Source organism: Mus pahari, chromosome X (genome assembly GCF_900095145.1).
Source record: "Mus pahari chromosome X, PAHARI_EIJ_v1.1, whole genome shotgun sequence".
In the NCBI taxonomy this organism is placed as follows: Eukaryota; Metazoa; Chordata; class Mammalia; order Rodentia; family Muridae; genus Mus; species Mus pahari.
The window spans coordinates 39,060,687-39,070,801 of NC_034613.1; the positions used below are offsets into that span (position 1 = coordinate 39,060,687).

The following is a 10,115-nucleotide window of genomic DNA, read 5'->3' on the forward strand; positions in this document are numbered from 1 at the left end:
CCACCACTCCCAGCTTAGGGGCTATTTTCTTGAGCAAGAAAAATCGACCTCTAAGGAATAGGACTGTCCTTCCCCTAACAAGTGTTCCCTGTCTATACCTCCTCTGGGAAGGATTGAGTCTTACAAGCCCCTATTCAGTCAATGATGCAATGTCCGTAGGTCCAGTCTTGTGCCTTGTGCGGGTATTCTCATGCAGGTCATTGCTGCAACAGCCCTGTCATACCCAGAGGACAGCATGTCACAGCACTTCTCCCAATCCTCTGAGCCTACATTCTTTTTGTTTGTTTTGTCAAAACAGGGTTTCACTGTGTAGTTCCTGGAACTCACTCTATAAACCAAGCTGGAACTCAAGGGAGATCCACCTGCCTCTGCTCCCTGAGTGCTGGGACTAGAGATGTGTGCCACCATTGCCTGGCTACTCTGAAATTCTTTCAGTTCCTTCTTCTGCAGTGGTCCCTGTGCCTTCAGATAGTAGATATAGATGTCCAATTTGGGGCTGATCACTCACAGTCACTCTTAACCTTTTGGCTCCTAATGGGTCTCTGCATTAACTGTTACCCACTGAAAACAGAATCTTCTCTGACCAAAACTGAGAACAGCACTAATCTATGAGTAGTAATATAAATATTTAGAAGGCAGTTTGATACCATGACCATAATGGATCCTTTTATTGTGCACAAGAATACACCATTATACACACTTGGTGCTTACAAAGGCCAGAAGAGGTCCTTGGGTCCATAGGAGTTATAGACAGTTGTGAACTGACCTGTAGATGCTGGAAACTGAATCTAGGTCCTCTGTAAGAACAACAAGCCCTTTAAACACCAAGACACCTTTTCAGGCCTCCTAATGGATAATTTTTAAAGTAAATCCTGGAAAACATACACTTTAGGCATGTATATTTTAACATGTATAATTTCATCATATAAAAAATGCTATGTCTCAACAGCTAAGAGCACTGACTACTCTTCCAGAAGTTCTGTCTTTGATTTGCAGAACCCACACAGCAATTCACGGCTATCAAAGTCCAATCCCAGAGGGGATCCAATGCCTTCTCCTGGCATCTATGGGTATCAGGTCCATCGAGTACATGGTACACAGACATACATTCAGACATAAAAAAAATACACATAAAAATAAATGTAAAAAAAATAATTCCACAACTGCAAACAAACAAACTGCAAATCCATGCACCCTGGAGGCAGAAGCAGGATGACAGAGAGTTCTAGGCCAGTGTAGAATGTATACCCAGACCCCTTTGAACAAATAAACAAGGTGGGTATAGTGACAGGAAGTCGATCAATGGACTTCTGGGAACAGGTGGATGAAATGACCTGTCAAGGACAATAGGCAGGCGGATTTCTGAGTTCGAGGCCAGCCTGGTCTACAAAGTGAGTTCCAGGACAGCCAGGGCTACACAAAGAAACCCTGTCTCAAAAAAGAAAGAAAGAAAGAAAGAAAGAAAGAAAGAAAGAAAGAAAGAAAGAAAGAAAAGAAAAGAAAAGAAAAGAAAAAGAAAAAGAAAAAGAAAAAAAGAAAGAAAAGAAAATCTTGAGGGAAACAGATATGTTCTGTGTCTTGATCTCAGGGGTAGAAATATATGTTGAAATTCTAATTGTATAATTTAAATGAACTTAGTGGGACTAGGAATGGAGCTACAAGGTAGACTGCTTCCTTAGCGTCTGTGAGGTCCTAGGTAGATTGAATTGTTTTTAGATTTATTTTTATGTTTCATATGTGTGAGCTTGGGAGGCAGAAACGGAAGGATAGTCTGGTGGTTTGAATAGGTTTGGATCCCCTGTATACTCATGTGTTTGTGTGTTTGGCCCATAGGGAGTGGTACTATTAGGAGGTGTGGCCTTGTTGGAGGAAGTATGTCACTGTGGGGCAGGTTTTAGGGTCTCCTGTGCTCAAGTTCCATCCAGTGTGGAACATAGTCTCCTCCCTGCTGCCTGCGAATCAAGATGTAGAACTCTGCACTCCATTTCCAGCTCCTTCTCAAGCACCATGTCTGCCTGGATGCTGCCATGATGATAATCAACTAAACATCTTACTTTGTAAGTCAGTCCCAGTTAAATGTTGTTCTTTATAGGAGTTGCTGTGGTCATGGTGTCTCTTCCCAGCAATGAACCCTAACTAAGACACATAGCCGTGAGTTTGAAGCCAGTCTGAGATATAGAGTAAGACCCTTTCTCAAAAAAGGAAACATATTTCTTTTGGCACCACATATTCTAAAACTGAAATGATACAGAGAATACTAACACAACTCCTATGTAAGGATATCATAAAGAGTTCCAGATAGGTAGATAATAGATAGATAGATAGATAGATAGATAGATAGATAGATAGATAGATAGATAGATGTATTTTTCAAGACAGGATCTCTCTATGTAGCTCTTGCTATCCTGGAACTTACTCTGTAGACAAGGTTGGCCACTAACTCCCTGCCTGCCTATGATTCCTGAATGCTGGGATTAAAGGCCTGTGACACCACTGCCTGGCTAATATATATGCATATATTTTAAAGAAGTATGACTTCGCTACAGGAACTCTTATTTAGATTTCTTTTATTTGATGTGTATGATTGTTTTGCCTTCATGCATGTCTATGCAACAGGTGTGTGCCTGGCGCCCATGGAGTCCAGAAGGAGTCAGATTCCCAGGAACTGGAGTTACAGGCAGTTGTTAGGTGGGTGCTGGGCATTGAATCCAGATCCTTGGGAGCCATAGTCTAGACAGCTGTCAGCTGAAAGGGCAGCAAGTGCTTTAAACTGCTGAGCCATCTCTCCAGCCTGAATTTCATATATTTTTAAGCAAATAAATAAATAAAGCTGATTTTCTTAAAAAAAAAAAGACCTTTCTAAACTCTCTGACACTGAGTATAAATGAAACAAATAAATATTAAAATGCAGAGCTCAGTATTTAAAATTGCACTTCTTGGTGCAGCTCAGTTGGTAGGGATGGAGCTCTGGATTCTATCCCTAACACTGCATAAACTGGGGATGGTCTTCTATGCCTGCAATTCCAGCACTTTCTAAGAGGTGGAGACAAGCAGATCTAGAGTTCAAGGTCATCTTGGTTACACAGTAAGTATAAGATCCACCTGGCCGATAGACTATCTCAAAAAGCCAAAAGAAGTCTAGAATTTTATCCACTTGTTTTTGTTTCATTTTTAAACTCTGGGATTTTTTTAATTATTATTTTCAGTCTTGTAGGATGGGAAATCTGCAAATTCTTGATCTCACTGGCGATAGAGTTTAAAATTTTATGACAATTTTTTTTAAGGAATTGAAAATTCTATTTTACTTCATTGCTCTCTCAGCGCAACAGACTTCATCCTCACAAGTGAGAAAGGTCGGCCTAGTTACTAGGCTGCCATGGCTTAAAATTAAGTTTTGGATTCATCTGAAGTCAAGAGAATGGAGAATATACTCTGGATTTAAAGTACAAATAAAATTGTGTCTCTGTTTTACTGCAAAAACAAAAAACAAAACCAAAAAAAAAATTTCTATTTCACAGATGGCTGTGAGTCACCATGTGGTTGCTGGGAATTGAACTCAGGACCTCTGAAAGAGCAATCAGTGCTCTTAACTGCTGAACCATCTCTCCAGCCAACGCTGGGTTTTTTTTTGTTTTGTTTTGTTGTTTTGGTTTTTTTTGTTTTTTGTTTTGTTTTTTTTTTGTTTTTTTTTAAAGATTTATTTATTATATTTAAGTACACTGTAGCTGTCTTCAGACACTTCAGAAGAGGGCGTCAGATCTTGTTACGGATGGTTATGAGCCACCATGTGGTTGCTGGGATTTGAACTCCGGACCTTTGGAAGAGCAGTCGGTGCTCTTACCTACTGAGCCATCTCACCAGCCCTGTTGTTTTGTTTTTTATCATGGGATTGTGTGTGCACACTAGAGTATATGTGCTTGGAGGTCAAAGAACAACTTTTCGGAGTCAGATTTCTTCTGCTAACCTTTACATGGGTTCCAAGGACTGAACTTGGGTCATCAAGCTTTCAAATCAAGTGCTCTCACTTTCTGAGTCATTTCTTTGGACCGCTTTTGATTTGTTTTTGTTTTGTTTTGTCGAGATAGGGTCTTACTACATAGCTAGGGCTGGTCTCAAATTCACTGTGTAGTCCTTAAACTCAAGATGATCCTCCTGTTTCTCATCCAGCTTTGCTAATGCTGGGATTACAGGCTTGGGTCATCGGCTGTTAAAATGAACTATAAACTGGGTGTGGTGCTGCATGCCTTTAATCCCAGCACTGGGAGAGGGGGTGGGGGGTGTAGAGGTTGGTGGATCTCTGTGAGTTCAAGACCAGCCTGATCTACAAATCAAGTTCTAGATCAGCCAAAGCTGTTACACAAAGAAACCCTGTCTCAAAAAAAAATGTATTTTAAATTGCCAATTTGTATCCTTTGACTGGTTTTCTGGGGTGCTCATCTTTTCCCTTATGAACTTGTAAGACTTTCTTTTTTTGGAGAGACAGTTCAAAGGTTAAGAGTTCTTGCTAGGCCGGCAGTGGTAGTGGTGCTCAAACGCCTTTAATCCCAGCACTTGGGAGGCAGAGGCAGGCGGATTTCTGAATTCGAGGCTAGCCTGCTCTACAGAGTGAGTTCCAGGACAGCCAGGGAGGGCTACACAGAGAAACCCTGTCTCGAAAACCAAAAAAAAAAAAAAAAAAAAAAAAAAGTTCTTGCTATTCTTCTAAGAGAACCTGTGCTCAGTTCCCAGCAGGAATGTTAGGTGGCTCATGACTGGATGTGACTCCACCTCTAGGACATTCGACATCCTCTTCTGGCTTCTGTGAACACACACACATATGCACACACACTTTTTTTGGGGGGGGGTTTTGGTTTTTGGTTTTTTTGAGACAGGGTTTCTCTGTATAGCTCTGGCTGTCCTGGAACTCACTCTGTACACCAGGCTGGCCTCGAACTCAGAAATCCGCTTGCCTCTGCCTCCCGAGTGCTGGGATTAAAGGTGTGTGCCACCATGCCTGGCACATTTTTTAAAAAAGACAGTTTAAATTAAGCTAGAAAGATGCTCAGTGACAAAGAATGCATACAGTCCTGAATAGGACCTGTCTTTGATTCCTACCACCCACTACAACAAGGGCTCACAACCAGCTTCCTGTATGAGCTCCAGCTGCAGGTTTATCTGATGTCTCTCACCATCACAGACACTCACATACCCACCCATGCATCATATACAGAATTTTAAAAAATGAAAAAAAATTTATGTTTTATGTTTTTGTTTTTGCCAGCCAGTCTTGCACTTTATTGTCACTGTCATCTCAGGCCTTGACTGCATACTTGCACAGTGGGTACAGCCACTTCTTCCACTGCTGTTTCTTGGTCTTCGGTTTCTCTTCATCCTTCGTGAGCCGGCGGCGCATGGCTCTAGTCTTCTTGGGTCGCAGGTCCAGGGACTTGTACTTCTTGCCCTTGTAGAACTTCCTGATGTTTTCTTTTGGAGTCTGGTTAAAGACCGTGAGGACTCGGGAGATGGATTTGTGTACATCTCGTATCTTAGAGAGCTTGGACGCGGGGCCTGTCACTTTGGCGACGCGAAGCTGGGACAGTTCCACCTTCAGATCATCCAGTTGTTTCAACAGCTCCTCCTTCTTCTTGCTGCGAAGGTCCCACGCCTTAATCTTAGCCATCACTGCGTTGTTCACGGCTAGGCTGCCCGGTTCGAGAGAAAGAGAGCAGTTTTTACATTTTTATAGAGCTAAATCTATGTCATCCATCATTGTCCCTTCAATTACTTGTATGCCTAAAACACCTGCCCCTACTTCCAAGATCAGAAGCATGGTCACCTATTTTCTTCTGGATTGTCTATGCCTTATTTGAGATCATGCTCTTTTCTACTTTTTTTCTTTGTTTTTTTTTTATGTTTTGTTTTGTTTCTTTTGTTGTAGTAGTTTTGTTTTGTTTTTGAGATGGAGTTTCTCTGTGTAGCTTTGGCTGTTCTGGAACTCACTCTGTAAAGTAGGCAGGCCTTGAATTCAGAGATGCGCCTGTTGAGGCCATTCATGGTCACTTTACGACACAGTAAACAACAAGCATAAGCTTTTCTTTGAGACAGGGTCTCAAGTAGCTCAGACAGGATTTGAATTCACCAGGCAGATAAGGATGAACTTGAACATCTGATCTTCCTGTCTCCACCTCCTAAGTACTGGGATTGCAGGCATTGTCCAGTATATCTGGTTTATGGGGTGTTAGGGATCAAGCTTAAGACTTGGTGATGATAAGCAAATACTCTGCAAACTGAGTTCCATCTCCAGCCCAAGCATGGTCTTGAAAGCAAAGGAAGCTGGTACCAAGTCTCAACTTCACCCTTTACTTACTAGCGGTGTGATCAAAGGCATCTTCAACTTTGTCTATAAAATGGTGATACTAATGGCCTGTGCGATGGCTCTGAAGGTAAGGGTATTGGCCACCAAGCCTGATCTGAGCTTAACCCTGGGGATTCAAGTGGTAGAAGAAGAAAAGAGACACCCAAAGTTCGTCATTTGGTCTCCGCATGTGTGACATGGTACACTTCCATAAATAAATACAGAAAGAAAGAAAGAAAGAAAGAAAGAAAGAAAGAAAGAAAGAAAGAAAGAAAGAAAGAAAAAGAAAAGAAAAGAAAGAAAGAAAAGAAAGAAATGTGTTTTTTTGATGGGGATACTAGCTGAGCATAGCTGTAATCCCCAACACTGGAGAGGTAGAGGCAAGAGAATCAGTTTTTCTTTTCTTTTCTTTTCTTTTCTTTTCTTTTCTTTTCTTTTCTTTTCTTTTCTTTTCTTTTCTTTTCTTTTCTTTTCTTTTCTTTTTTCTTTTCTTTTCTTTCCTTTTCTTTCTTTCTTTCTTTCTTTCTTTCTTCCTTTCTTTCTTTTTTTCCTTTCTTTTATTTTCTTTCTTTCTTTTTTGTTATTTGACTTGGTTTTTCAACACAGGGTTTCTATATGTAGCCTTAGCTGCCCTAAAACTCTGTCTGTAGACCAGGCTGGCCTCCTTGAGCTCACAAGGATTCACCTGCTTTGACATCCCGAATGCTAAGATTTAAGGAGTAGAACCTTGTCAAAAAAAAAAAAAAAAAAAAAAAGCAAGTCAGCAACTGGCCCAGGCATAGTGGCACACCAAGCATAGTGGCACACACCGTTAATCCCAGCACTTGAGAAGCAGAGGCAGGCAGATCTCTGTGAATTTGAGTTCAAAGCCAATCTGTTCTATATTATGAGTTCCAGGCTACTCAAAGCTGCATAGTGAAACCATGCCTTAAAAATAAAAAGTCAGTAACTATACTGAACAGTTAGAGGTTTTTTTTAAGATTTTTTTTGTACTACTTTTAAAGAAGTGTGTGTCAGGGGTGTACACAGGTGGCCTCAGATCCCAGTGGGGCTGGGGCTCTATGAAGTTGTGAAACCATCTGATAAGGACTTTTGGAGCTAAACTCGGGTCCTGTTCAAGAGCTGTATGCACTCTAACCACTTAGCAATCTCTCCAGCACGGATAGTCCTAGTTTTGGTTGCTCACTATCCCAATTCCCAGATAATTTAAAGTAAATCCACTGGTAGCTAGGTCAAAGATGTCACCTAGAGCTTGCTAGAGATACTACAGCTCCCTCTGGATTTTAGCATTACAATGCTTGGAGGGTGGGGGTGGGGGGTGGAATCCTGAAGGAATCTGTGTCTAGAATAGCAGCAAGTCTCTGAAGGGGACCCCAGTGTCAAGGCATCCTAAGCAAGTCAGGCCTGTGACATGGACCTGGCTGCACAGCATCCCTCTTTATGAGGCTGATGCTTCATGGTTTGGTTGTTGTTGTTGTTGTTGTTGTTGTTGTTGTTGTTGTTGTTGTTGGAGGTGGGTGTTTTTGAGCTGGTCTTGTGCAACTTAGAGCTGGCTTCAAAATTGCTTTGTAACTGAAGTTGACCTTGAACTTCTGACCTCCCTGCCTCTAATTCTTGCTGGAATTAGAGGTGTGTGCCACCATGCTCAGGTTTCTCTGGCACTGGAGCTAGAACACAGGGATTCCTAACATGTTAGGGTAGTACTTCACTAACTGAGCTATTTCTCGGCCCTGATTCTTCACAGGTTTAGTCACAAGGAGATCCCAGACAGCTGCCAGCGAAAAGCTTTGTGTGCTTTCATTAGGATTAGATGCCGCACCTTGCAATCAAGAACTTGCCTGAGTAGCTAGCTCCGTATTAGGGCACATGCTTCGTATGTCTGTGGCCTTAAGCTTCATCCCCAGACCTATCCCTGAAAGAAATCACTAACTGGCTATCACTATATCACTTTATGATTTTCTTGGGAGATGACATGAAGTGCTAACTTGTTTTCCTCCAATAGTCACACACTGCAAAACCATTCACTAAATAATGCATTCTTTTCTACGGATTTAAGATGAACATTTCACCTTAAAATTAACTCTCACCCCCCAGGATTGCCCCTTTGACCCCATTCCTCCTAGAATTCCGGTAGGTTTTTCTGCTTTTTTCATTCACTGGAGCCCAGACTTGCCTGCTCCAGACTAAACCTTCTGGCCAAGGACTAAGGACACCTTTGTCCTGAAGCTAGAGGGCCACCTTTCAGGGACATTCCTACTGAGCTTTATTACCCCTATAGTAAGCCATCTATTTAGTGCTTCTACTCTCAGATTAGAGAAATTCAGATTTCTCGAATTGTCAAGACTTTACCTAAGGAAGAAAGAAATGGCCTAAGGAAAGCTCTCCCTTCCTCTCCACACCCTCTCCTGGTCCCTGATATCTTTTACCACTCAGCTGGGAAAGGGCTACAGTATCTTTCTTCTCCATCAGGTCCCTAAGGCCTGATGGTGGCTACAGTGCTTACTTACATTCTGGCCTACCATTTGGGTGAAAGCAAAACTGAGCTTAGGGCACGACCTTGATGGCACGCAAGTTGCCTCTTAGCCTTCTGAAGACCGACCGTGGTTGGAAGATCTCAAGTTCTAGGCCAGCTTGGAGTACATAGTAAGAAGCTGACCCCGCCCCTCAACATACACACCAAAAACAGAGTTTACAGGGGATGTAGGCCACCTAGTTTGGCACTTGCCTTGCGTGCATAAAACCAGGTGGTACTCAACCGTACTCCTAGAACTTGGAAGAGAAGAGGCAGGAGGATCAGAACATCAGTGACATCTTTGGTTATATACAGTGAGTCCAGGCCAATGTAGGATTTGTGAGATCTATCTCAAAAACAGACATGTGAGTGCTGCCAAGCATTGGAGGTGCTAACTCTGGTTAGCAGAAACATAACTTCTTAAGGAAGCCGCCATTTGAGCATGGGCTCAGAAGTCAGGCTAGAGCCTAGTACTAGAAAGATCATAAGCTGAAAGAGAAGATGATCCTCTGAGGCTGAAGTATGTCAGTGTACACATGTCACCAAAAGGTCTGAGTATGCCTTGGCTTCCATTAAGTGTAATGACAGTGTTCACTTTGGCAGCTCGTGTACCAAAATTGGAACACAGGAATTAGTACGACCCCTGTTCAAGAATGGCAAGCACATTTGTGAGGCATTTGGTATTTTTATGACTTTGTATGCTAAGTTAAAAATTAACTTTTCAAAGTGTAAGGACAGACATCTGTGGAGATGCCTAAGTGAAAGTAGAGATCCCAATCGATTCCTTGGGGGATAATTGGATGTGAATGTAGAGGATGGGAAACAGGTGCTTCTGTAATTGTCTTTGGCAAGGGCCTGTGTCATTAAGGGCATTGCTGAGGTGCTCAGGGGTAAAGAACAAAGGAAACAGTATGCCTAGGAGCTTTGAAAACACAACAGGAATCTACACAATGAACAATTATGTGATCACTAAGATAATGCTTACAAATATCAAGGAACTTACTGTTGTAAATTTAAGTTAAAAAGCAAGCTATAAAATTATGTACTGTGTTAATCACAAACTATCTGATAAAAACACGCATTTGAAAAAAAGATTTGGGGCTGGTGAGATGGCTCAGCGGGTAAGAGCACCCGACTGCTCTTCCAAAGGTGCAGAGTTCAAATCCCAGCAACCACATGGTGGCTCACAACCATCCTTAATAAGATCTGACTCCCTCTTCTGGAGGGTCTGAAGACAGCTACAGTATACTTACATATAATAAATAAATC

The 10,115-nt window shown here is 41.9% G+C and overlaps 1 pseudogene; it reads right to left on the reverse strand.

The window, feature by feature from the left end:
• Positions 1-5,290: 5,290 nt before the first annotated feature.
• On the reverse strand, positions 5,291-5,659 carry LOC110314151 (annotated as a pseudogene).
• Between the last annotated feature and the right edge of the window lie 4,456 nt (positions 5,660-10,115).